General features: G+C 47.5%; 1 protein-coding gene across 2 annotated transcripts in view; it reads right to left on the bottom strand.

The window, feature by feature from the left end:
* Positions 1–27351, bottom strand: part of LOC144138594 (diacylglycerol lipase-beta-like) — a 90481-nt gene that overhangs the window by 38150 nt on the left and 24980 nt on the right. Inside the window, exon 2 of one of the 2 annotated variants that reach the window (XM_077670961.1) lies at positions 26174–26290. The exons of the other annotated variant lie outside the window; for it this stretch is intronic. The gene's annotated coding sequence lies outside the window, so the exon portion shown is untranslated. The remainder of the gene's footprint in view (positions 1–26173; positions 26291–27351) is intronic. 2 annotated transcript variants of the gene reach the window in all.

Consider the following 27351-nt stretch of genomic DNA (forward strand, 5'->3'; position numbering starts at 1 on the left):
GTAGTTTGTTTAAAGTTGTATATCACTTTTGTTTTTAGAGTTTTATCCCCTGGTTATTTAATATTGGGTGTATTGTCATTAGCATTTCCTGTTCTGGTTAGTATTTTGTTTGTAGTTTATTTCGTTAAGTTTTGAACTGACCTGTTGTTCGCTATTTCTTAGCTATGAAGTTGTTGACAAAGTTATCTACTTTGCATCTGTAGCTTGCCTATGAAATGCCCTCCCTATCCGCGCAGAGTACATGTGCGACAACATGCCGGCGGGCCTCTCGGCTCTTCTGCGATAAATGCTCTCTCTCTCTCTCTCTCTCTCTCTCTCTCTCTCTCTCTCTCTCTCTCTCTCTCTCTCTCTCTCTCTCTCTCTCTCTCTATCTATCTATCTATCTATCTATCTATCTATCTATCTATCTATCTATCTATCTATCTCTCTCTCTCAAGAGGAAAGAACTTGAGAGTACCGCGGCTAAATAAATAAATGATACCACCGAGTTATTTCAACAGATACCTGATAGGGATCTGGAGAAATATACAAGACATTTAACTTATGATGACGTCATCTTTAGATAAAACGTGCCTTAGAGCGCGAGGTAGCTGATATCTAGAAGCTCGTCCAGATAATATGGAACTCCCAGGGTTTGCTCGCGGGATTCGAGAGAGAGAGAGAGAGAGAGAGAGAGAGAGAGAGAGAGAGAGAGAGAGAGAGAGAGAGAGAGAGAGAGCGCGAGAGAGAGAGAGAGCGAGACAGAGAGAGAGAGAGAGAGAGAGAGAGAGCGAGACAGAGAGAGAGAGAGAGAGAGAGAGAGAGAGAGAGAGAGAGAGAGAGAGAGAGAGAGAGAGATGGGGGAGAGAGAGAGAGAGAGATGGGGGAGAGAGAGAGAAGTCCGCTTGGCAGGACCCGAGGCCTCGGTCAATAGTCGGAAATGGGTGAGGCTGCAGTGAGGAGTGGGAAAAACAGGGAAGGAAGGCAGCTATAGAAGCAGTCCTCAAAGCCGGCTTCTACGATTTTTCTTTTCGTGCTTCAGTGTTTTTTTTTCCTTGCTTTTCGTTTTATTTTTCATTTCGTTGTGTGAAGACGGATAAGCATTGTTTATTTCGATAGTTCGTTTTTCATACTTCATTAGTTTCTTTTTTCTTTTAATTTTTTTATACTCCAGGTTGCATTGTTGTAACGGTTAAGTGTGCGAACACCAATTATGCATTTTCGGGATACAGGGCGTTATACGCATGGTTGGTTCTGTGGCATATTCCGCAAGCATTCTTACTCATTAACAGGAAAAGCTGGCGGGGACCATTAACGCATGAAACTGTTCAGCTGACCACATGACGCTGTCTCCAGCCGCGTTTTCTCGTTGTAGCTGATTTTCATCTGCATAGAGACCCCTCGTATAATCCGCGTTAACACAGAGAGCACCGGGTTCTTCTTGCGTGCTATTTCGCAAACGGCTAGGCTTGCAAACGACGTCTTTCCTCTTCTGCAGATTAGCAAAGACATCGTAGGAAGTACGCTTTCCCTTTCATTATTTAAATAGTCCTAAATAGTGAACATGAGACCAGAGGCGTCGTTAGCCGAGCTCATCGTTATCACCGCGCAGATCAACTGTACGCAAATTGCGCCTCGCGCAATTTCTGGATTACGCAACCGGCAAGCCACTTGGGAGGCGCCGATATCTCCAACGTCCCCCCCTCCTTGCCGTTTCGAAGTGAACGTCGTGCTACTCGGAAAGAGCGTCCCCTTATGCTTCCGTGCGTGTGCGTACATCTAAGTACGTATCTGTGTGGACAAAGACAATGCCTGCTCGTAATGGGGCCGGCCGGCCGGACGAAAGAGGAAACCACCGCTCTATACGTGGACGCTTGCCAGGCAAAACAAGACACTTTTCACTCGCTGGGAACGGAGACAATAGCGCCGTATATTCCACCTGCCGGACGATGTGCTGGCGTAAATTAGTGACGCGCCCATCTGAACTACAGCTGCGGGAGTACGGACCAAGGACATTTCGACTACGATACTGCTGGGCAGGCTTTTTTCTTCTCCTCTTTTTTTTTTTTTTTTGGAAGGACATTGAACGCACTGTACGCTGTTAGCTCTCTATTCCTTTTAAGTTCTGCTTTGTGGAAGAGTCGTGTCCCTCTAGTCATTTGTTTCGTCGCGGAATTTCCCTGTACTCCTCCGCCTCGTGATGAAGGCGGGCTCGGGCTGTCGGCGTCTCATGTCGTCGTCGTCGTAACCGTCGTCTCGTGTAGTCACGGTACTAAAACACCGAGACACTCGTTTACGCCTCGCGCTGCGGAACGCTTCGTAACGCGTACTAAAAAAAAAAAAAAAACACGGGAGACTCGATCGTTTTCCAACGCCTCGCGCTAGAACGCTTCGTGCTTCAAAGACAGGGGACTTTTACAGCAAAGCTGTATACCTCTACCTCCCAACGGTTTCCTCTCCGTTGTAAAAACCACCAAGGCGCTTAGAATACACTTGTACACTGCATCCTTAGCCCCTCCCCAGGTATCACTAGAGATGGCCAGGGATATTTTTTGTTGTTGTTTACCCTTACTTGTGGAAATTCGAGAATTTATTCGCTGAACTTGATAAATCTTTGTCTTTAGCTGGTCGGTGACCGACAATAGACACACTGAGGTGCGACGTTTTATCAAAGTGATGCAACCAGGCGACGTCCGGAATAATGTAATTCGGCTCATGCATGCGTTAAGTTTGTGTATGTTCGTTTCATTGAGATCTTCGGGATGTAAAAATGACTTCGTTATAAACGGTACTTCGTTGAAAGCGGACATGATTTGTTACCCTTGCCCTGCAGCAAGGATTGCGAAAAACTTCGCGTATAATGAGAATTCAAATAAAGCGATTTTGTAGGTTCTATCCTTTATTCGCTTGTAATTCGTCGCTACTAATTAGGAGTCCTTAGCTACTTTACACGGACCCATTTATGCTCCAGCGCCTTCTGCGTTCTCTCTTGTTTCGGTGCTCTTTACGTCACCAATCCTCGCTCTCTCCCATTTCCCCGTTCGCATTGTTTCACGTCTGCCCTTTACGTCACCAAGCCTCCCTTCCATGCGCTCGCTTTGCAAGGTGGCCCCGTAAGGCCAGCTATGTGGGTCATGGTGGATGTTGGGCATGAAATACCTTGACTGCCAGTTGGCTCGTTGTGAGGCCTAATTGCGCAGAGAGCAAAGCAAGGTTGGCGGAACACTACAGCTGCGGCTCGGGGACAAGGTGGAGGCGACGCGATTATGGCGCGGCCTAAGAAGGACAAGATCTCGCTCGCTATAATGCTCCTGTTTCCTATTCACGTGTGGAAATTTACCGAGAACAGCCAAGGGGTGTACTTAATTATACAGGCTGTCCCAGCGAACATGAACTATGATTTTGAAAGTGAAAATGTTTAGAGAGATGCCTAAGACTTCTAATGTGTTGTAATGCGAAAGCGGTACAGTTCATTCTAAGCAATGCGACGATGAAAGTATTGTCACGTTATACAATTGCGACGTGGGGCTGACAGAACACTGCAGTGGACACAGCAGTGATGAAAGTAAGATGTTGCAATTCATTGAGTCGCTTTACTCTTCTCAATGATTCTTCTCAATGATAAGTTATTGAGAGGTACGGCGAACCGCCCTTCTTCTCCCTACATAAACGCTATTAGCGTAGACGTGCATTTTTATATTCCTGCATAGCCTCAGCACCTGTCTCTAACACGTTTTTAAATCGAAATTCACTACGCATTAAGTAGGTCCATCTAGTTAATCCGCTCGAGGATCGTTATTTTAGTTGCTCGACTTTTAAAGCAAAGCTTTACTAATCTCGTCGAGCAGTTTCGCCATCGCAGTTGATTGATTGATTGATTGATTGATTGATTGATTGATTGATTGATTGATTGATTGATTGATTGATTGATTGATTGATTGATTGATTGATTGATTGATTGATTGATTGATTGACAATATGTTTATTCAATTTACATTTGCCCTTATTTGACCGCAACTGCGCCGTAACCTTGGCAACGCATCACGTGACTGCCGGGCCGCTGCCGGGTTGGCTCTGTGCGGTCCTCGCAGATAGGCCTATACTCGGTTACAACTCAAGAACTGCACCACCTCATGTAGTGTATCACTCCGCCAAAGCGCCGGAAACGCGCGTTTTGAAAGGGGTTTGCTATGAATGCGTGATATCGTCTGCCTTGTCTCACGCAGTTTGTTTGTCGTCACTGGAGTCGTTTATAAGCATATTAAGTCCGAAAAATCACCGGAATGGCTCACGCCATGTTCAAAATATTCCCAGTAACGCCCTACTTGCGCCGCGCGGAGAAACATCCGGCCTACGGTGATAAGGCACAGCGGCAACTTCCGGTGCCGTTCTTAAGTTGTCACCGAGTATAGTACGCGCCTGTCCACGTAACTCGCATCATGTATGCAAGCTTGGCCGAACGATGCCGGATCGGGTCGTCTTCTCTGAGCGTTGCGCGGGAGCTAGCGCTGTCTGACCATACCGCGGATATCGCCCAGTGAGCCGTTCGGCTCGGAAAACGGCGGAAGCGGAACTACAACCGTAGACAAGGGCGGGCTTAACCAGGCTAAGCCTGGCTAGCCAAACTTAACCAGGCTAAACCAAGCTTTCGCTTTGCATATTCAGGGTTGGCTGAGCTCAGCCGCAGCCATTTTTTTTTATTTATTGGTTTACCCGCGAAGGTGTCGCCTCGAGAATTTTCGAGTGTCCAGCGCGTTTACTTTGCGGTACGACTGGCGCAGTTGTTTTTCTCAGAGAAGAAACCCGAAGCCCGCGAAAAAGACAGGTTTAGCTCAAGGAATTTTCTGGGCTAACAAGCAGTGTCGCAGGTCAGTATATAGCACACCTGCTGGTCAGAAAAGAACGCGGCGAGGTTTTCCCCGTCCTCGCAAGCCTCCCGTTCACAAATCCTTCCTCGGTAATAATAAGTATACTGCGGCTGACTCCTTTAACTCTTCCGTTGAAACTGTTACAGAGTACAATGCGCTTCGTAGAGTAACATCTCTCTCTATTGTATACGTACACGTGCAGACTCGTCTCTTTGAAAAAGAAGGAAACGCCACGTGGAGATTAAATACGTACTCTTTCGGGAAGGACAGGGGGTCGTGTGAGTGGACTGGGCCTCTTCGCGGAACAAGAGGACGTAGTGCGTCTCGGTGTTGTTCGTGAGTCACTCTTTGCATTGGGGGGCCTGTAATCTTTTTCCCCTCTTAATTGTAGCCTTCCCTGAGCCGTGTTAAGTGACACGTTGTGTTCCACCTGTGGTAAAATGTGGCTGAGCTCGTGTTCAGCGAATGACTCGGCCAGTGCGCTGCTGTGCTGCGCGTGCGCTGTTGCGGCAGTACAAGGACGCCAGGTGGCAAACGACAGCAGTTGCAGTCATACTGTTTGCAGTGACGTTAAAACGTCCGTCGCAACAAGTATCTCTTAAAGACATCTTTCTTCGGCTACTTGAACAGGAAAATTTTGGTCTGTCTGTCTGTCTGTCTGTCTGTCACTCGATTCAGCCAGCTCGCCAAACTGAGCACATACTGCGCAATAGTCTTATATACTCACAGCCGAATCTGAACGTTATAGTCCAGTTTTAATGTTCATACTTGTGAACATTGTTGAACAAGAACAAGACATTGCGCATATATAAGGCAGAAAATCAATACATGAGTGATATTTGCAGTGTTCCTTTATAGAAAAATTGCATGCTTGCTCTTTGCCATAGCAAATAAAATACTACATCAGCTGCAGAAAACCGTCTGTTGCCCGCACTACCTGGCGGTACTAAAAAAAAAAAAATCGAACGACAACAGCAACGAAAGGTTCCACTAGACATTCCCGTTCTTCTTGAAACGCTCGTCGAGTAGGGCAACGTGATTGTATAAACGTTGTAGTCGGGTGCCTCGATTCACGCGCGTCTCCGCCGTATACGGCAGCTCCGGCATGGAGGCACCCGACTTGGAGCAGTGGAATGCGGTAAATTTAAATCGACTTGAGTGAACCTCTGCCGTGTTATTTTGGAAGGAACGAGACGGGAGCGGAACAGCATGAGAGGTGAGCTGGAGGAGGAGGAAAAGCAGTTCATTGAGCCTTTAAAGGCCCCTCAGGGGGGCGTGGTGACCGGCGTACACTCTAAAAAAAAAGAGAGTCCAAAGGGAGTCCTCGCTGCAATGACTCCCTTAGACTCTACTAAGACTCTCTTTTACGCTCCACGACCCTCTTTAAAACAGGGAGGGGTCACGGGACTCTTGCACTTTGCAATGGGAGTCACGGGTCAACAGCATTTTTAGCATATATTTATTGACTGATTGAATTTCCACAGTGATACTTAGGTTTGTTGCTACCGTATTGCAAGATTTAGTGGCGCAGATACAAAAACATGAAAAGTAAGGGCACACAGGTGTGTGTCCCGTGACTTTGTCCGCTTCTGCGCAAACGGTACAAAATTTGATTTTCTAGGACTGTAAAGCATAAAAAATCTAACGCTCTTTATGGAACACACAAGGTTGAAACGCCAAGTTTTCTACGATACAAACGCAAAGTCCACAATGCAAAGTGCTGAGCTAAGCTAATGGGGTGATTATGATTTTTAGAGTGTAATTGGGTCATCTGAATATGCTGCTTCGGTTAGCTCAGTGTTGTCATTGATTTGGACTTTGGCGGATAGGAGTGTGGACTTTTCATTTGTATCGGAGAAAGCTTCGCCTTTTTCATCCTGCTCCTCTTCGTCTTCTTATTATTCTTTTTCAATATGTGCCCTCCAAATTTGTAAAGTTGGCTTTCCTACTTCGCGTTTTATCAACGACACCACAATTTGCCCTCCCATTGTTTAAAGTTGGCTTTCCTGCGCTGAGTTTATCATCATCATCACCACCGTAAGCCCTCCCATTTGATAAAGCTGGCTTTCCTGCAGTGCGTACAGCCGTAAAAGCGCCATGAGTGGGCATAGAGAGGTTCACTTTAACAATATTTTTGAATATGTCGTATCAGAAAGCAATCATCTACAATACATACCATACCTGTGGTAGCCAAATTATTTTGTTCTTACAATTGTCGGTAACTCTGGGCGAATGGAAATGCTAAAGTGCGCAGACTAGCAAATATTTGAACATTGCATAGAAACCACATGTAACAATAACACAATATACTTAATATATACGAATTAAAGTCTTTACTGCAATGCTGTTCAATGTTGATGAAATAAGCAGAAAGTATGATTGACATTGCTTCTGTATATGATTTAAATGGGTTGTCTATTTTTTACGTTAAAAACATTGCCAACTGTGCACCGGATAACGCTCTGCGAATAAGAACACGAATAAAACTATGCTTCGTAATATATATTGCTACGCAACTAAATGGCCTTCTCAGGAACCCTACAAAATAGGCGAGGGCTGCTGCCCCTATAGGGGCAGCAGCCCTCGCCGTGACCACCCATTGGGTAAACAGGTCGGAGCTGCCCAGCGCCTCAGCCCACCGTCTGTTAAGGGGGATAGGGGTCGTGGGGACAGTTCCAAAGGAGATGGTCCAGTGTTTCCACTGCTCCGCAGGCCGGGCAGTTGGGGGAGGGGTAGACGGAAGGATAAATACGGTGCAGGTGGTAGCGACAGGGGAGGTATGGGTTTGCACCATAGCCGTTTTTCCCTGTTGGATAAATCCGGGTGTGCGGGAGGGGGGCTGCCGGCGTGAGAGGCGGAAATGTGCCGTAATGTCTTGGAAGGTTAAGGAACTGTCCCGAGCTGATAGGGCTCCGTGAAAAAGGGTTCGAGGCTAGGGCCTGCTCGGAGGGTGAGCTCTGGAGCGGCCCTATGTGCTGCCTCATTTCCCCCCATGCCCGTGTGGGCCGTAGTCCAGATAAGCTCTATGGGTACAGTAGGAGGATTTTTGAGGAGAATTCCGAGCGCCAGGGGCGAGATTATGCCACTGGCGTAATTTCGAATGGCCGTTTTTGAATCCGAGATGATAGTGGTAGGGGGCGGCCTATGTGTAAGGGCCATCCGACCCGCGGAAGAGGCGGCAACCACCCTAGCCCTTACACATAGGTGAGTGGGAAAGAGAAGGGATGCAATTACTGGCCAGGGGTGCCAGTCGACTACATTGTCTTGCGTCGACATTTGCAACGAAATGAGCAGACACGCGGCCAATTTTTTTTAAATGTTTCCTCCGGTGCTCCACTTTGATTTGAACCAAGGGGCCGGGATCCAAGCTGTGCCGAAACTTTCAACAGGGCTCCTGTCAATGTTTCACTCACTCCTCACATAACATCCGAATGGAAATAGAAATCACCGCCCCAACGCTGCCTGCACTGTTCAGCGAACGCTACATTCCGGGCTTGCATAATTTCAAGGGGCCATTAAGAAAACCAAAAAGTTTGGTTCATCAGAAAGGCTGCTTTTTCCCGATAACAATGGCACCAAGTTTACCGCAAACTTTAAACAACTAGCGTTGGGGGAAAGAGATGCATCAGTGGCGCCTCCCCAGCCACTTTCCGGCGACTTCTCTATGACGTCACAGAATCCCGTTTGTGTGATTGGCGGCTGCCGACCTCAGCCACCGTCAGGAAATGGGCAATTGTAGTGGCGCCCCTAACATTGTTCGATCGTACCACTTGAATGCGAACGTGCAGTGAACACACAGGTAACTATGGGCCTCTTCGATTATCAGTCCCGGATGGTCCTCGGACTGCCCGGGGCGCGATTCGGCGCTCGATTTTCTCGTGCATTTCAATGGAACCTTTGGTACGAAGGCAGTCCTCGTGAAGCCCGGAGACCGTCCAGGACTAGTAAATCGTATAGACCCTATGTTTCTACTAGTGCTGGCCCGTTTTACGTCACTCCTAGCCTAATTAAGTAGTTTTGAAACTTGAAACTTCTTCAATATTTTTTTGCGTTTTTCTTGTTGTTGTTGAAAAACGTCTTTTGTGTCTGGAATGGAGCTGAGGGAGTTACCAAAGGCTAGTTCGTTCAAGCTAAACAATACTGTGTTTTGTCTTCCCGGTACCTTTAATTCCCTTTAATTTGGCATTGCGCTGCATTCGCCAGCCGTCTATGTACCCTCGCAAATGCCCTCACCCATGGTTACAGAGGGTGAGGTGGTCCCCCTACCAGATGAGGTGGTCCCCCTACGAGAGGGTGAGGTGGTCCCCCTACCAGGTAGGGGGACCAGGTGGGTGGTCCCCCTACCTACCTACCCCTACCAGAAGCGCCAGAATGCTCGGCGCTTGTCCCCTTGCGAGCGGTGGTGCACGAGGAGTGTGAGCTGGTGTCTACACCCTGCTCAGTGCCTCTAACCGAACATCGATTCCTCCTGTGGAAGCTGCCTATACATGGCCCCTGAAAGATTCAAAGGCTGTCCTGTTTTACCTCCCTGGTGCCCCCATTTCCCTTTCTGGCCAACCGATCTTCCCTTTACTGGTACAGGACTCTACTATTACTACCTCCTGGTGCTCCGCTCTACGCCGGTGTCACGGTGCCCAGTAAAGAAAATTTTATATTAATCAGTAAGTCGAAAACTGAATGTTCAAACTTAAGTGCACTGAAAAACTAGAATTCTGGAATCCTGGGCCCGTTTGCCCGAACGCGATAAGTGTGGGAATAAGTTCTCAACTACGACTTTAGCGCTGTATAGGTAATAAGTCATTTGCCCGAAACTGATACAAGCGTTCGGTTAAGGTAGCGTTTCTGTCGGGTTTTCTGGCAACCGGCTTATTTGCCGTGGCCTAATTCGACTTATCGGCGTCTTGTTCGTTAGCGGGAACTTAATCGGTAACTTATGCGTACGGGCAAACGGGCCCTGGACGAGTTATGTTAATTTTCTTGGACAGCGCAATAAAGGTGATAACGCAAGCATTACGTAATGCTTGCATTACGCAAGCATTACGTATATATAAGGACACGGAGCGTACGGAACGTCCTCTATTGCGGGATGAAGGCATACGCACACAGAGCTTGTAAGTCACGCTTCACAACTGACATCCTGTTCCTCTACACAGATGACAGTCATGTAATTCAACCACCGTGTATAGGGAACGCGTAAAAATGACGTTACTTGATGAGCCAATTCACGAACAGCTACAGCTGCCAGCGACATCGAGACGCATAATATACAGGGTGTCCCAGCTATCATGCACCAAGATTAAAAAAAAAAAAAGCAATGGCGTAACTCGAAGTAAACCTAGTGCATAATGTTTTAAGTACTGTGTCTCCACAGTACTTAGTACTGAGTACAGCGGGTAGAATTTTTTAAGTTAATGAGAATCAACTAATCAATTATCTAACCCGAGAAGTATTGTCCTAATCACTAAAGTGTCAATGAGGCACTTGTGGGTACCTATAGGAACAGTTTGAGCAAAACGGGCGATATCTTATCTGAAACGCTCACTTTTTTTCTTTCTAGTTGTATTGTTATGGAAAGTGCCTTGGTCGCTCGGAGAGGCATTGTGCTGAAATGAAAGTCAAAAGTGAATCAGACTGTTTTCATGACTACTTACGTGTCTCTTGGTGGGTCGCATAAAGTGAGGTAGTTATCACAATAAACTTGTCTAATTGACTATAAGACGCGCACACCTAAAAAAAGTATGCTTGCGCGCGGGTTGCAACGATGCTAGTGAAACTTAGCGATAACGAGACCAGAGCATTACACTTCCTTGCTTAAAAAAACAGCCACTTTTAATCGAAGCCCATGCACCACATACCCCTCTTACGCCGTAGCAGTTGCTGCCGCTATCAAAGCGCAAAGAGAAGAGAAGAGAGCGCGTCGTATCGACGTCGTATCAGACGTCATCGTTTTCGAGCATCATGCAGCGATGACGTCAGAGCCTGCTGACTCAACCCGCACGGAACTTGTGCACGACCCCATGAGAAACTTGCGTAAAGAGCCTCTGACGGATATCTCTTGGTTAAAGAGATTTGACGGCCTTAATTTATGCTCCCATTCTGTCTGCGGATCAAGTGTACAATGGAGCTTGATTCGCGCATCGGTTCCCGTGTACTACGTCTACATATACACCCTCGATAGACAGCCGGGTAGCCCTCATTGTGGAGGCCTGCTCGCGTGTCACTCCATTGTTCTTGTTGTTTTACCGCCTCCCCCTTGCTGCATCTCTCCTGGACTGGACCTCCCACAAAGGATCAACAGAATAGAAGCCTCTCTCTCTCTCTCTCTCTCTCTCTCTCTCTCTCTCTCTCTCTCTCTCTCTCTCTCTCTCTCTCTCTCTCTCTCTCTCTCTCTCTCTCTCTCTCTCTCTCTCTCTCTCTCTCTCTCTCTCTGCGGGTTGCAGGCTTGTACGTAATGTGTACACGATGTGCGAAGAGGAAGCAATCACGCGGGTTATCTCGCGAGCACGATTCTTTTTACACCGTGCTCGCGAACAAGCGAGACCGCGAAGACGTCATTGTACACAGAATTATCTGGCCGTAATCTCGACGAGAACAAAGCAGTTGCAAGCGGGGAAACGCGTTACGAAGCCTCTTCTGTTTATTTCTATAAAAGCGTCGCGGCTGTGGACAATCTCTTTCATTGCGATGCTGGTATTGCGTCATCCTCCTGGAATTTCATGTCCACGCGTTTGGCGAGCGCGCTGCGTAATTTATGTCCGTCCTTACGCACGCACGAACACACACTTCGCGAACGTACTTAGATAAGGTCCAGGACATTTCGTGTTGCATTCCACGTATACGTTGTTTATTGTATCGGGGTTGGGTTTTTTTTTTAACTTACATTACAATGCAATGCCTCTTCTTAATTGTAAAAAAAGTTATTTTGGTGCGAAAAGCGCCGAAGTTGGGGAACGCACGCTACGGCAAGTCCCAAAGGAGGCGGGAAGGAAGGCACATGAAACACCTAAATTGCCTAGAGATGCCCGTATTTTCTCCTACTTACATAGGGACTGAACGGCGATGCCTGACAGTAAAAAAAAAAAAAAAAAATGGCGGTCTAACGGCTCATTTCGATAAAAGTGTTGCCGAAAGACGATAGTCTGCTATTTCTCCTGCCACGTAAATGCCTCTCTTCTCTCCCCCGCCAACCTCTCACGCTCTTTCCTTCTCGTCTTGCTCCTCCCACGATAAACACGGTGGAGCTGCTCAAGTCAATTCAATTTTCCCGCGTTCCACTTCTCGCACGCCATCCATTGGAACCTTTCGTTACTCTCAAACTTCTTGAAATTCCGCCACGAGGTCTAAGCGCCGGCGCGAGCTCTTTTTCGTATTTTTGGGTCGAAATATCGTTTTAAACGCTCATTTTCATTTGCTATCGCAATTTGTAAGTTTACATCTATTTTTAACTAAAAGAAAACTGTCTGGCACCAGTTATGTGTTGGTGTTTTGCCCCGATTAGGCCTAACGTTTTCTTCCTGCTCAACAATGTTGACAAGAGTGAACATTGCCACCAGATTTAGTGCTCTGGAACGATTTTGCCTTTATGAACGTCTCGTTTTAGAGCTTTTATCTTTTGGCCGGCTGGCTGAATCGAGGGACAGCAACAGACAGACAGACAGACAGACAGACAGACAGACAGACAGACAGACAGACAGACAGACAGACAGACAGACAGACAGACAGACAGACAGACAGACAGACAGACAGACAGACGGATGGATGGATGGACCAAAATTTTTCGGATTTTAGCAGCCGAAGAAAGACTACCCTCTTTAAAAATAATAAAAAACGACGTAGCGTCCGGGTTCTGCACTGTGCCGAGAGAATTAATGCGAATATGCTTTATTATCAAGGATCGAGGCCCGAAGATCGAGTTCTTTATCCCCACTCTATCGCGTGCAGCAGTGGAACAAAGGGAGGTTAAAATAACCGCCAGGAACTGCCTAAACTGAGGTCGTATACGTATACGAGTGTAGCTACATTCGCGAATAATAGTTCTGTACATCCAAGATACGCAGCTGGCCGGCGTTACGTGGGACAATTCCCAAGCTGTAATGGTCGAGACAAAAAGCGGATGGTATACGCGCCGAGAATAATGCAAGGCCTGTCAGTGCAGGGGAAAGAAATGAACCACTTTGTTAACATTTGAGCCAGGAATGGTCCGCGAAATGAAGACGTGTACCTCCGGCAAGATGAGCACCTGTCACATCAAGAAAGGACAGTTCCCTGTCAAGGTTACGCCGCTGCATGGCGGATAAACAAGTCTCGGTGCTCAACAGCCTATTACAAGCAACTCAAAAACGTTCTCAGCCTCAGAGCCGAGGAATTAGATAAAAATATCCCGAAAGTGAGGATAGCTGCTTTCTTTTGTTTGCGTTGAAATTCAGGAAACACGCAGGCAGTCAACGCTGCTCCGTGGCCTTGTCACTTGCAAAGGCTCCTTTCGTTTGTTTATACGCTGCTCGGTACTTTACTGGTGTGCGCCTAAGAACTTGCAAGTTCTTAAGACCGTTGTGAAAGTGCAGACGGGGTACACGCTTAGTGTCAGTGGGTGTTAGGATTAAAGGGACTTTGCAACACTTCTAATAAACGCTTTCACTCTCTCCTTCGCGTCTGCAAGCGCTGTCAAATATACATAGTTGTCAACAGCGCGGAGCTGCACTGCGCCACTTGCTTGCAACAACATCCGCTTTCCGTTTCTGCTTTGCCTTTGTGGATTTTTGTTTTATTTTGAGTGGCTATCGAATGCGTTCATTGGTGCAAGTGAAGGAAAGCCGGCCAATGGCCGCTACACGGCTGTAATGACGTAATTCCAACGCTTAAAAAAACGCCAAGACGGGGAAAGAGAAAATATTTTGGGCAGGTTTCCGAGTTACGGTAACTCGGACAATCATGGTAACAGAGCGGATACCAAGGGAGGGGTCTAGAAAAAGGGGAAGGCCTGTAACCCGATGGAGGGATGTAATAAATAAATTCGGGGGCAAACAGTGGACTCGGGCAGCGCATGGCAGGAGTGGTCGGAGGTCATTGGGAGAGGCCTTCGTCCTGCTAGTGGACCTGAGTAGGCAGATGATGGTGATGATGATGCTGAATTCGAGTTATCTGACGGGCATAGGACGATAATGAGGTACTTTGTGGCCCCCTATTCTAATTGCCGGATGTGTTTGTTGGCTACGTTCTGAAAACATTTAAGATTGAGAGAAAAAAATCACGCCATATCCACGGAATGAATGATGATAAGGGGGCGAAGCTCGAGAGGGGGAGATCATCGGCAACCGTAACTCTCCTGTGAAAGTTCGCCCATTACATCATTACGAAAGACGTAAGACTGCGTCGTACATTGTACAAATCAACTTTTATTTTACGAGCCAATGCTCCCAGGCCCAGACCTGGTAAAAGACCCCGCGCCATCGAGGCCTACCCCGCACCTCCACCACAATTTGTCACGTAGGATGGGACACAACGGTAAAGAAAGAACTTTTATTTAGGGCGAACTTGTGCCCGAACAAGACGAGAGGAAACGACAAAGGTCCTTGCGTCTCGTTCGATCTCCGAGAACGACTGCCTGCGTTCGTGGCGTGATCTCTTGCGTAATCTCCCCCTCGCAGTGCACGTGCGCTCGCGCCTCCGTTGACGAACACAGACAAGCTCGCGCTCCCGGTGCCGAGTTTGCGCTGCCGGTTGCAGCCGGTTCTTGCGCGTGCAACGCGGCCCACTTTGCGACATCTCCGAAAGCATGCGGTGGTCACGTACCACGAGACTAAAGGGATGGACAGACCCATGGCTTAAGGAACTTCGCCCCTAAAAGTTGAAAAATTGATTGATTGTAGGGTTTAACGCGCCGACGCAACGCAGGCGATGAGGCGCGCCGTATAGTGGAGGGCTCCGGATTAATTTTGACCACCTGGGGATCTTTAACGTGCGCCGAAATCTCGTACACACGGGCGTTTTTGCTTTTCGCCTCTATCAGAAAAGCGGTCACCGCGGCCGGGAATCGAACCCGCGTCCTCGTGCTCATAAAAGTTGAAAGATGGGTTGCAGTGTCTCCTTAACAGTGAAATAATTTCCTTTCTTAAGCGTACCATGTGGCAGAGAATGAGATCTAATACGAAGCTCGGCTGGTTTTGTTTTGAAGTGAGCTGAACATATGACAACTGCATCTTACCGGTACCCACCTACGGGGCAGAAACTTGGAGGCTCACTAAGAGGGTTCAACTTAAATTAAGCAGGACTCAGTGCGCAATGGAGCGGAAGATGGAACGGAACATTAAGGAACAAGAAGAGAGCGGAGTGGGTCAGGAAACAAACGATTTGTAGAAATTAAGAAGAAGAAATGGACGTGAGCAGGGCATGTAACGCGAAGGCACGATAACCGTTGGTCATTAAGGGTAACAGAGTGGATCCCTAGAGAAGGCAAGCGTTGCAGGGGGTGGCAGAAAGTTAGATGGGCAGATGAGATCAAGAAGTTTGCGGGGATAAATTGGTCGCAGTTAGCCCAGGACCGGGGTAATTGGACAATAATGGGAGAGGCCTTTGCCCTGCAGTGGGCGTAGATAGGTTGGTGGTGGTGGTGATGATGATGATACTTTTATATGGCTCTCAGAGGTCGTGCGAAAAGAATGTACGAGCGCGCTAACCCTTCAGAGAAGAGCGGCAGTTAATGTTAGGGTTAGGAACGGCATCAGGCAAGGAGATACGGACTCCGTGAATTTACTCACAGGCTGTCTAAAGAGCGTATTCAGGACGTTTAACCGGGAGACGTAAACGATACGAGTAATTGGAAGTATTGTAGCCATTGTCTGATACATCGTCTTGTTCTGAAAGTGTTAAAAATGCCTGAAAAGAATGACTTACGAACTGCATTCGGAAAGCTCAATCACTGAGCTTTCCGAATGCAGTTAATGCCCCATTCTTTGCAGGTGTTTTTTTTTACTTCTATAGATAAATGCGAAAATAAGTGAAATCGTATTAACCAGCCAACCAGTCAAGGTAATCAAATGCTACGATATGTGGATTATTATGACCATATTGAACAAGTTGTGAGTGCCGATCTGAAACGTGAAAAAAAAATCAGAAGTGGAATTGAACGGGATTGGGTACATGTTCACTTCTATAAGTTAGAAACTTCGATTCTTACTACACACTTTGTCACACAGCTTAAGCAAGCCCAGCAAGCCGCGGAAATGAAGGTGATGTGTAAAGCTTGTGGATACGACGCGAGTGTCGTGGATTATGGAACGAACTGCTACAGAAAGCGATCGACACTCCAGCTCAGACTAAGAGGGGGACAGAAGGCAAACCACATGTGGGCTACCGCGTGAGACGAGAGAGTGAAATATGAGGCGACAATAAAAATAGCCGCTTTCACTTGCTGCGCCAAACCACAGAGAGACGGCGAACGGTGCATAATTATCCCTTCCCACTTTCCGTTGTACCCACAACCTTCATACTAATTTAGCGCTTATGTGTAGCAGGGCCCCAGGTGTGACAAAATGTAATAAGAGTGTTCTGACTCACCGGCTTTGGCTCCCATTATCCTTCAAAATATCCTGTATGCCTTCAGGTCGGCGTCATGAAATCGTCGAATTCAGGTTGAATCGACTGCATGAACCGACCAGGGCGGGTTCTTTTGGTTGCCTCTTAAGTGAATTATGGCGTCCGAATCTATAGCCAATCGCTGCACGTCTGGTAGCGGGCAGACCGTGGCGCTAGCTTTATTCTTTTCGTAGCGATTGTCTCGTTTTTCATGAGGCTATTCTAGACGCCCCGGAGCACTTCGGACTTGGTGGGCGAGTTTACCGATGGATAGAAAGCTTGTTGCCCGGAATATCTTTTTTATGTCATGACGGAGGATGGCCCGACATCACAGCAGTTCATTCAACGTGGTGTTCCTCAAGGTGCGGTGCTAAGTCCAACGCTTTTCATCCTAGCGATCGTCAGACTTGTGCATGCTCTCCCTAAGAATGTCTGCGTCTCCATTTATGCCGATGACATTTGCCTCTGGGCTTCGGTGGTCAGCCGACCACAGCTACGGGCACGACTTCAAAAGGCGGCCAATGTAACGCGATCTCACCTGCGACAACAAGGTCTGAGTATCTCGGGTGACAAGTGCGCACTGGTTGCATTTACCCGCAAGCCCATGTTTCGATATTCCATCAAGATCAATGGGAGGTTGGTTCCCTACTCCAGGCATAACAAATTCCTTGGCGTCATCATCGACAGGGACATTTCCTGGAGCGCACATGTGTCGTACCACTTACCACCATTGCCCACATATTCAGATTTCTTGCTGCAAAGACGTGGGGAACATCGGTAAGAGGAATGCTGCAACTGTACTCCGCACTTTTTTAGGAGCCTTGCATTACAGCTTGCCAGCAATTTCCAATACTTACACCACTAACTTGCGGGTAATACGGACCGTCCAAGCGCAGGCTCTGCGTACGTGTCTTGGTTTGCCGCGTTGTGCATCAACAGTGGGCACCATTTGCATCGCTCAGGAACACACAATAGCAACGTACGTGGCTACTGAATTACTGCGCTGTACATCAGGCTCCTCACGAGGCTGCCTTCTCACCATCTGGCGCCGCTTCCTCAGAATAGACCACGATCTACTTTTTCAGCCATTGTCACAACGCACAGGGCTGAAATCCCTTCAAGGTACGCCCCCGCGGCAACACCGTCCTCCCCGTTGTAGTGCCTGGCACAACCTGAGATTCGTCTCGGTGTTCCGAGAATTAAAAAAAAAAAAAAAAAGCCGACTTGTCACCATTGGCCCTTCAACAGCTTACTATGCTGTGACTGCATGAATGGTACAACGACCGGAAACATGTGTACACGGATGGCTCAGTAACGTCATCCATTTCGGCAGGTGCGGTGTTTGTGCCAGCAGATTTTGCCACAACTCGATTCCGTGTTGGCCATAGCACGAGCTCGACAGCTTGCAGCCATTCGAGAGGCTCTTGATCATGTCATCGGAGCTACTCCTCAAAATTGGGCGTTCTTCTCTGATTCCAAGGCTGCTTGAGCGAGCTTACGCGCAGCCCTGCGCTACGGCCCCCTCCACCAACTGGTGACGGAGATAAGAGAAAAATTCCATCAAGCCATCACAGCCGGCCATGACGTAATATTCCAGTGGCTTCCAGATCACTGCGGAGTCATCGGTAACGTGTTGGCGGATGAAGCTGCCCGTAGAGGCCATGAGAGCGACCGCACCATTCTGCTTCCGCTTTCAAGGACCGATGCCGCCAGGACGCTTCGCTCCTTTGCACGCAGGATTACCATGCAGCAATGGAACACACCGGACTTCTCGAATCCCCGTCTGCATATTCAGGATCCTCTTCTTCAGCGCCGCATTCTGTATGGGCTGTCTCGACCCCAGTCAACTTTACTTTGTAGACTGTGGTTGAGAGTGGCCTTCACGAAAGCCTACTCCTTCCTCATCGGGATGGCCAGCAGCGCCCACTGTGACGCCTGTGGGGCGGAAGAGACTATTATAGAGCATGTGCTGTGTCGCTGCCCCGAATAGTCGTCGGAGAGACGCGTGCTTGCCACCGCGCTCAGCCGATTGGACAATCGACCATTTACAGTAGAGACTATCCTAAGTCATCGGTCTGTACCATCGACCTCGCAGAAGGCGACGAAAGCCCTTTTACGTTTCCTGAGCGAAACGAACTTGCATGATAGACTATAGTGCCCGAAACAGGACTAGAGTGCGCGCCTTCCCACTCCTATCTCTTCCTCTTCTCCCGCCCTCTTTTATCCTCTGAACCCCACTCCCCCAGTGCAGGGTATAGCAAACCGGGCTGTACACCTGGTTAACCTCTCGGCCTTTCCGTCCTTTCTTCTTCCTTCCTTCTGTTCTGCGTCCCGTGTTATTGTTGTTCTATATTTAAACGTGTCGTAACCGCCAATCGGCTGCACTTCCACTCTCTTGTATCCGGTAACGTGAAGTGTCGTAACTTGCAGTTAAGGCTGAAAGTTGGGCTGGTTGAGGTTGACTTGGAACCATTTCCCAGCGAAAAAAGACGGGGACTTAGAAAGAAGCAAACAGGACAATCGCCAGTATCCCGTTTGCACTGTGTCCTATACGTAACTTGCACTTCTCCGAAACTATCGATCATGTCTTTTTTTTTTTTTGGCGATTGTACACGTGCCGGAGGGACACTTGGCTTGTTATGATCGGCACAGAAGTCTGCGCAGTTAGTTCACTGTATTTTTACCTCAATTTTGTATCGTTTACTCTGAAGGTTTTTTCGTATGTCACCCTCATCACAGGTACCACAGCCGTGTAGCTCTACGGTGTAAAGGCCACGGGGCAACAGCAGCGAATGACGCATCGAGCAGTTCGGCCGATTGCATGAGCGAGCGACGCCGCTGTAGCCCTCGCGTAGCACATCGCTGCCACTGCTGTTTAGGGAAGGCCGCGGCAAACATTGAGTTATAGCGTGGGCGAGAGATGGGGCGCCGTCGATCTGCGGACAGGTAGTGACAAAAGATAGAAGGAAAGAGCGCGTGCGGGGAAAGCGACGTTAAGCGGAGGCCCGAGGGGAACTAGAGCGTTTTAGCATAGCCGGTATACGTCACCTACCGCTACGGCGGCGGGTACCGGGACTGGACTGGGCATTTTCGGATTCGTTCCGGTAGGGTAGATTAGTTCCGCGGGCCGGCCTTCCCCATGCCCGTGCATTCGCTCCGCTGAGGGGCAACCTCCTCGCCCTCCCCGCGCGAGCCTGCGCAGTCGGGTCCCGGTAACCCGCCGCCGTAGCGTGAGCCCCCGGTAGCCGCTATGCTAAAACTAGAGTGTACTCTATAGAAGAACTCTACTAAAACTCTCTATTGACTGCGGTGGTGCTGCGTCCGCGCCGCTGCCGCTGCTGGACGCGCCCATAGTTTGGCTCCTCGACGTTTCCCGTAATCGCTTGTACGCGTTGTTTAGCGAGTACAGGGCCGAGTAGGCTGCAAACGATGGCGCAATCGGAGTGGATGAAAAAAAACCCTAGAATTCTGAACCCCTCCTCCTAGCGTCACTAAATAAGCTACGCTTAAGAGTACCGCCACTTCGTGCACCCAGAAGCGTCTGGGGGCCATTTTGTTTCTGGCTTGCAGTGTTGCCATCTCTCCCAACGAAACCACCGCCGGTTGTGACGGCCAGGGTGCGACCGGCCGCTCCAGCGTCTGCGCAGCAGACAGAGAGAGAGAAGAGGCGCCCAGAAACAAAATGGCTGCGCCCATATGATATCACGTGGTGCCGACCGACCAATGAAAATCCTTGCGGCACATAACAATGAGGGAAAAGAGTGCCGATACTCCAAAAGCCCTTATTTAGTGACGCTACCTCCTTCACTCGAGCCTCCAGTGGAGGAGATCCTTGAGATCGATTTCCCCGTGCATACGCATTGCGGAATACTCCCCTCGAATGCGGCCCGAAATGTCGATACTGGTGGCACAACAAACGGATCGACGGGCAGTCAACGCCGCTGCTAAAGCGAGCGAACGCGAACACCGAGATGGTTATAACACAAAGCAAGAGTGGCACGGCGTGCGAGGGGCGTGAGAGAAACGCCGTGATGCGAGCAGAACACTAACAAGTTACTTGTCCCAGTATAAACTTAGTGGATTTTACTAACTGGCCATGCATGCATAACCTAGTAAAAATCTACGCGTGACAACGTGGATCGGCTCAGCGTGCAGCGCGAAACACATTCAACACGCACATATCACGCTTAGACAATCAACAAATAAGTTGAGCAAGAAAACCAGCGGAATGCACGAGGAGAGCGAGTGTAACTTAGTTACCTTAGAAATACACCTGTTCTTCCTGCTTTTATAGCCAGCAGCGGAAAGGCATTTGATAGAGTTGGTGGGCTTGCCGCAAAAATCAAATATTTTACCGATAATTTTTGAATTATGCATTTTAATGTGAGCATATGCAAGTCAGCATGAGGATTTGCAAAAAATTTTCAATCGTGATTTGGAGTGCATGGTAGCAGTGCTGTAGTTATTATGTTCAATATTTCATAGAATTTTGTTACATGTGAGTGAATGTTAGCCTTAAACAAGCAGCAGTTACTAAGTGCACGGTCTAGACTAGTAATGGTTCCACAGTTAGTGGCAGGACCTACGTACCGTTCTGGGGGATAGTAAAGTTTGTAAGGAGTTAGTAAATACAGCCGTTAGTACCCTTTTACGAGATTTTTTGTTAAGAGTCTACACACACATGCATGCATACATACATACATACATACATACATACATACATACATACATACATACATACATACATACATACATACATGCATACATACACACATACATACACACATACATACATACACACACATACATACATACATACACACATGCATGCCTACATACATACATACATACATACATACATACATACATACATACATACATACATACATACAGACGTACACACACACGGTGGAAAAGCGGAAAGTATGGACGGAACGTGTGGACGAATTCCGAGTCCATCACGAAAACAGGAACCAAGGGGGAACGACAAGGCCCCCCCATTATTTTTACATATACTGTATCACAAACGTCCCTTTCGGCGGTCCTACACGGCACACTATGACGTGCATGATTGCGCAAATGACGCGAATGAAAGTACGTCGGCTACGTGTAAGAATAAATCTTTCCACGAACGTAATGCCCGAGAAAAAAACAACCAAGAAGCGGGACGATGCTTGCAGTCACAGCAAAAAACCAACTAAAACAGCCGTTGACCACAGCGCGCCCACTGCGTATATTTGTCACCCGGGATAAACAAGGGTACCACCAACTAATTATCCTGTCACTGCTGTTTTGTTTGGAGTGTCATTGTTTCCCATTCGAGCCTCGGCATCTGAATTTCAAAGCAGGAGCCTGAACGGCGGCACTATAATCACACGTCACACTTTCGCCCGGTCGCATGTCCCCTTCTCCCCGTGTGGTCTGAGTGGCGCTGGCTACCACCCTCAAGCGTCAGATACAGTTGTAGTAAATATAAATACCCCAGAAAGTGAAGGAGAACACAGTCGCCCAGATAGCCGAATTGGTAAGGCATTCGAGATCTAATCGAAAGACGTGGGTTAGGTCCCCACTCTGGGCGCGTGTTTTTCTTTCTTTCTTTCTCACGTAATTAATAAAAAAAAACGATGTAACTTCACTAACAGTAAAAAATAGTCTAACCATTCCCCTGTGCCTTCTTTGGCGTTGTACACTGCCGGCATTTCTGTCTGTCTGTCTGTATATATATATATATATATATATATATATATATATATATATATATATATATATATATATATATATATATATAAAGAAAATTTTGAACAAGGTTAGCTGAAACGTTGTCAACAATCGTGGTCTGTACCTTGATCGAAGTTTTTTTTTCTTGTGTTCTCTACCATCTTCCAAGTTTTATTGCTCCCTATACATATATATATGCATACACACACATGGTAGGTTAAGACAGTGACACACGAGAAAAAACATTAAAAATGAAGTTTACTGACATTTCGAGTAAAGGACCAATCTTTCTCGCTCGCTCGCTCTCGCCCTCGGAGAGAACACAATGGTGTGCTCATTGATTCATCCAAGGACGCTCCGCGTTCTGTGTGACACGCAAGGCGAACAACGGACGGCAACGTCTGGGAGGCCGCGGAGCTCAGAGAGGTGCGGTGTCACGAGGTCTGCGCGCCTGATTACGGTGGTTTTTCGAGCTCGGCACCCTCCCTATGAGCGGAGAACAATGACCCATGGCTGGAAAAAAAACGGCCATAGGAGGACAGAGGCTGTTTCACGGTGCCGGACTGTGATGATGACACACCGAATATGAGGGGGCTGACTGGGAAGGGGGGGGGGGGGGGGGGCTTGTCTGGGCCTCACGATACGCACGAAGACGCAATTGTCAAGTTGTGTGCAGGTGGCGTCAGGAACGCCAAAGCAACGCATATGGGAATACGGAGTATTACTGCTCTTTTTATTGTTAATGTTACGATTAGTAAAGTTGATTATTTTTGCTTCTATGTTATAAAAGAAAGTTGTAAAAAAACACGCGCCCAGAGTGGGGACCGAACCCACGCTTCCAGATTGCATGTTGGATTCGGATGCCTTACCAATTTGGCTATCAGGCCGACTGCGTTCTCTGCCACTTTCTGGGTTTTATATATATATATATATATATATATATATATATATATATATATATATATATATATATATATATATATATATATATATATATATATATATATATATATATATATATATATATATATATGTTGTCCTAGCGACTATTCATAAAGCCACCGCCAAGAGATATGACGGTTGGATATATTTTCTTCCCTCACCTTTTTTGTTGAAATCGCAATTGTCGCTTTGGAATCGCCCATCACGCTAACCTGGAAGCCTTAAATTTAGGCCTGCGTACTGGCGCGTTCAAATACCAGCGCTTGATACCAATGGCGCACATTTTTTATATTTGTAACAAAACAGAAAAATCCTACAAAATGCACATAAATACTACCAATGAATTAGATTATTTGGTCACCCAGAATAATTTGTTAGCTGTCACCTTATCGAATGTGTTAGCCACACTTTTGTTAAAAGTAAGCTTTATAGGTAACGCACAGTCACTGCATTATTGCTCTGACCACTGTAATTCCTTTTGCGATAGCTATACCAGATGTGCGCCTTACAATCAGTATGTCATCGTACCGCCTGACCCCAGGCCGTCGTTCCGTGTGCAACATTGCGGAATCTTATAACAGATTATGCTGTTACAAAATGAAAGGGAAATTTTACGCGCGAAGCATGAGATGGGACTTTTTTGCGTAGATGCTCTTTAATTCGTCCACAGCAGTACTCCCCTCGGGAACGAGTAGCAGTAGAAGTAATGTACCGAGTTGGGCAGTCAGTACAAGTGCACCTTTGAAAAAAAGCAGATCTGAAAGAGACAAAACTGCAGAACAAGCAGAAAAGATGATCGCTTGGCGAATGGGACAGTGTGAGGTACCGGCCTGCCTTTCTGCACGTGTCATCTGCTTTATTACTGTTTCTGCTTCCAAGACAAGGTCGGGGGCTGCAGTTTCTTGCCAATGGATTAAGTGCGCACCTGAACAGTTTTGCCTGACATATCTGTTGTTATTTGTATGTGTAAAAAACGGAACTTGTCCACTGTACTGTCCTCAAAAACTGACCACGGAACTCACTTCCTTCGCATTGATGACACGTTTGGTTGTTGAAGGCAGGGCAAAGAAAAGTATAGAGCAATACCCACGTTTTGGTGTCTTTTTTAAGTGCGAATACACTTTATAAGCGACCCCAAACCATCCACCGCCGGCGTCGGCGGCGTCCGCAGTGCTCTTTAAAGAAGAAACAGCATCCGGCGCCAGGTTTCGATCCGAGGACTTTGCGGGCCGCAGCCCGGCGCTCTACCGACTAAGCCACGGACACCACGCTGATATCAGTGTGAGTAACGCGCCTTATATCTTTAACGCATTCAAACTACGTCGTCAGCGGCGTGCGTTGGCGACTCAGCGGCGTTATAGCGGCTTGATAACTGCGTGGTGTACACGTGATACTACAAACCCGATGGAAGAGATGGAAGAGAAGGCGGCGAGGCGGTGTGCTGCGGGGGCCGAGCGCAAGCGCCGCAAGCGGGCCGACAACCGTGCATTCGCACTTTCACATTCTCCCCCTCGGGGAAATGCGGGGGAATTTTTTTTTACTTATTTGGTTTTACTTACTTTTTGCGCAATATTTTAAAACAACGTGATTCGCCTTTTCTTTTTTGTTGTTCTCAGTGTAAAAACATTTAAAAAAAAAACTGGCGCATTTGAGGCCCCGTGATATATCTCTGCACCGAGGCGCAGCTTATGTTGCGGGCCGGCAGACTTATTTTAACCAGCTGGTGATATTAAACGTGGATCAGAATCTCGATACACGTACGTTCTCGATTTCCATCTACTTAGAAAAATGGTCGTGGGGAAGGGAGATCGAGGCCACTTGTGGTCAGCAGCAAACAGCTTAGCCATTGAGCAGCTCCTGCGGTCACAATTCTCAAGTATTAACAATTTGCAGGTGTGGGACCTTTTAAAATAATTATGAAATGCAAAAAGTTTGCACACATCGGGTGTGGGCTTTCGCTGTTGCGCAGTGGAGCACTCATGTAGCCTGATTGCTCCAATAAAGTCGCAGCTAGGGAAGGGCAAAGTGGTTTTATATCTCCTGCAAGCTGCCGAGAATGACATTTCGTTTGGTCAGCTTGCACAGCGCTTGCGCTTCCAGCAGCAACAGACCATTGCTACATTGGTGCTCATTCATTTCCCCTGTTGTTACATAGAGCGTGATAGTGTTCAATTGACTGGAGGGGAAAGTGCGCGAGCGGGTACGAAGTTGATGGTACGTGAAATAAAAAAAGGCCTAAATTGCATTGACTGTGCAATATCAACAACGGACGGTCGAACCGTTTCGGCATGAACCGGTAACCGTTATTTCTTTTTACGGTTCAGTTCCGGATTTCGGTTCGGTATATATATATATATATATATATATATATATATATATATATATATATATATATATATATATATATATATATATATATATATATATATGTATATATATATATATATGTATATATATATATATATATATATATATATATATATATATATATATATATATATATATTGATTGTGGGATTTAACGCAGCGCAGGCGATGAGGCGTGCCGTAGTGGAGGGCTCCGGATTAATTTTGACCACCTGGGGATCTTTAACGTGCGCCGAAATCTCGTACACACGAGCGTTTTTTGCTTTTCGCCTCCATCAGAAAAGCGGCCGCCACGGCCGGGAATCGAACCCGCGACCTCGTGCTCAGCAGCGCAACGCCTTAGCTACTGAGCCACCGCGGCGGAGGTGGCTCAGTGGCTATATATATATATATATATATGTGTGTGTGTGTGTGTGTGTGTGTGTGTGTGTGTGTGTGTGTGTGTGGTGCAACCTTATCAGACGCTTGATGGCGGTACCCAGTGCCGCTCTGACAGCTCGAGGTGAAGGGGACCTTCCTTGCGACCCCCCGCGGGCGTGACTCGAGCGCCTACAGCTTGTTAAGAGCAGTCGAATCACGGTTCCGGCAGCCTTGGTGCTAAAGGTAGCAAAGTGTTTCACTCATCCATACACATATGTAGGCGTGTATACGTACCGTACGTACGCATGTACACGAGTACTTCGAAGCGTATGTATACACGGATACATAAAAGGCAGAGATCCTTACCGTCCTCAGAGGGTACTGATGACAGCAGAAGAAGTCAAGGCAACCTCACTCCAGTGATTCCGTCGCAGGTGATCTGTACATCCGATATTTGGCGCCACTATTGTATTAGCAGCTGGGCTTCGCCGAACAAAAGGCGAGGACGAGTCAGTACATGCCGCGCGAAGAGGAAGGTGTGACGAAAGGCCGCAGTCTTCTCAAGGATGGGGAATCTTGATTGCGAAGTGATCGTTCCCTCACAAGTCTCATTAGAGGGCCTCTTACGGCTCCGTTGTTCTGAGACTCGAAACACAAAAGCCGCCGTACATGCCAAGGGAGCGTAAAGCAGGGGATGGAATTAGGCGGGGCGTGTCTTACGAAATACGGAAGCTCCTACTGTGATGATAGAGATCGAAGCTGGGCTAATTGGTTTGATCATCGGCAAAGCACAGCGTGGGCACAGGGAGAGTAACGTATACATATATACTTCAGTCAGCTAAGAAACAAGAAGCACGTTCGGTTTTTCGGAGACAGCGGTCGGGCGAATTACACCGGAAGAACAAATCAGCCTCGAGCCACATTGTTCATCTTCGAAGGAGTTCCAAAGGTCACGTATGCATGTAACTTGCTCGTTGCCACTCGCAATTCACTTAACAAGGTTTGAAGGACTCCAGTGACAATCGCTGAACTTGAACGTTTAGTGCCCTAGCGCGGGCATACCTCTCTACTATCTGCCGCAAACTTTCTACTTTCTGTGCTTTCTCTTTTTTGCACATTTCCCCTTTCCCGCGCACAGGATAGCAAACTAGGCTCTAGCCAGCTTAACTTTCCTGCCTTCCTTCCTATTTCCGAAATAAACGTTGTCAGTTCTGCGCCCGCGTTGTCTGTTTTCTCGTCCGTCGTGTATACCTTGCATTGGATTGGATTGGATTTGTAGCTATATACATTTGTAACTGGTTGGATATTCCACGGGAAAATTCGCGGTTGCCAAGTGCCATAGTCGCTGGTTTAATGCACCTCCGCACTAGTTCTTCATTTCTCAGGTTCCTATCCTCCTCTCCCTTAATTGTATTTCTCACACTAAAATACAGGGTGTCCCAGCTATCATTCACCAAGATTTTGAGAAAGAGCATAGGCGTTACTCTAATAAAACCTAATACACAAGGTTTCCAGTACATGAAGTAGCGGTCAGCAAGTTTCTC

This window comes from Haemaphysalis longicornis, unplaced genomic scaffold (genome assembly GCF_048455015.1).
Source record: "Haemaphysalis longicornis isolate Haplotype H1 unplaced genomic scaffold, Haemaphysalis longicornis Haplotype H1 scaffold_5, whole genome shotgun sequence".
NCBI classification, from domain to species: Eukaryota; Metazoa; Arthropoda; class Arachnida; order Ixodida; family Ixodidae; genus Haemaphysalis; species Haemaphysalis longicornis.